Source organism: Desmodus rotundus, chromosome 5, assembly GCF_022682495.2.
Source record: "Desmodus rotundus isolate HL8 chromosome 5, HLdesRot8A.1, whole genome shotgun sequence".
Classification (NCBI taxonomy): domain Eukaryota; kingdom Metazoa; phylum Chordata; class Mammalia; order Chiroptera; family Phyllostomidae; genus Desmodus; species Desmodus rotundus.
Genome location: NC_071391.1, coordinates 12,157,987 through 12,159,529, shown reverse-complemented (window position 1 = coordinate 12,159,529; position 1,543 = coordinate 12,157,987).

The window sequence follows — 1,543 nt, the reverse complement described above, 5'->3', positions numbered from 1 at the left end:
CTTTTGAGAAATCAGCTGACAGTCTTATGGGAAGTCCTTTGTAGGTAACTGTCTCCTTTTCTCTTGCTGCTTCTAAGATTCTCTCTGTCTGTTTCATCTTGGCTAATGTAATTAGCCAAGATGTGCCTTGGTGTGTTCCTCCTTGGGTCCAGCTTCTTTGGGACTCTCTGAGCTTCCTGGGCTTCCTGGAAGTCTATTTCCTTTGCCAGATTAGGGAAGTTCTCCTTCATTATTTGTTCAAAGAAGTTTTCAATTTGTTGCTCTTCCTCTTCTCCTTCTGGCACCCCTATAATTCGGATGTTGGAACGTTTAAATATGTCCTGGAGGTTCCTAAGCCTCTCCTCCTTTTTCCGAATTCTTGTTTCTTCATTCTTTTCTGGTTGGCTGTTTCTTTCTTCCTTCTGCTCCACACCATTGATTTGAGTCCCAGTTTCCTTTGCATCACTATTGTTTCCCTGTACATTTTCCTTTGTTTTTCTTGGCATAGCCTTCATTTTTTCATCTAGTTTTCAAACCAATTCAACCAATTCTGTGAGAGTCTTAATATCCAGTGTTTCGAATTGTGCATCCGATAGGTTGGCTATCTCTTCCTCGCTTAGTTGCATTTTTCTGGAGCTTTGAAGTGTTCTGTCATTTGGGCCATTTTTTTTTTTTTTTTGTCTTGGCACTTCTGTTACTTAAAGGGGCAGAGCCTTAGGTGTTCACCGGGGCGGGGTAATGCTGGTCGCTCCGCAGTGATGGTGTATGTGGGGGAGGGGCCGAGAGGGAGCAATGGCGCCCGCTCCACTCTCCACCGGACCTCGTCACCCCCTGCACTACCCACAATGAAATTGGGCCCCTCTGGTGCTGGCTCCTAAGTGGGTGGGCTTGTGCACGCCTTAGGCCCCTGTGAGTCTCTCCAACGACCTCTCCTGTGGGGCTGGGAGTCTCTCCTGCTCCACCCCTACTCCCGCATTCAATCAGAGGTCTGAGGCTTTATTTCCCTGCTCTGGAGCCCTGGGTTACTCGGTCTGCTGCGCTCCCCGCCGTTTGTCCCGGTTTATCTGTGCGTGAGTGTGGGGCCACAGGGTCTGCTAGTGGCCAGACTGCCTTCCCTGTTTGTCCCACACTCCTCCAGTCTCGGTCCCACCATGGCAACTCGAGTCCTTCCACCACCCCCCCCACCCGCTGCCCGTCTCCACCCCTCCCACCGGTCTGGATGAATGTTTATTTTTTATTTCTTTGGTGTTGGACTTCCTTGCCGTTCGATTTTCCATCAGTTCTGGTTGTGTGAGGAGGTGCAGTGTGTCTACCTACGCCGCCATCTTGGTTCTCCTCAAATGTTTTTTTAATGATATTTTAGTCACTACTGGCAGTTTTTAATGATCAAGCCATTTGTACTGTATAGGAAATTACCCTTTGACATTTCTCATTGTCTGAAAAGCCCTGTGTCTTTTTCTCTTTGAGTAATAATTAAGAAAAATGTGTTTGTTGAGGATCAAAGCACTTTAATATGCCTGGAGTATTTAAATTGTATTGTCTCTGAGTGTAGGCTAATGTGTGC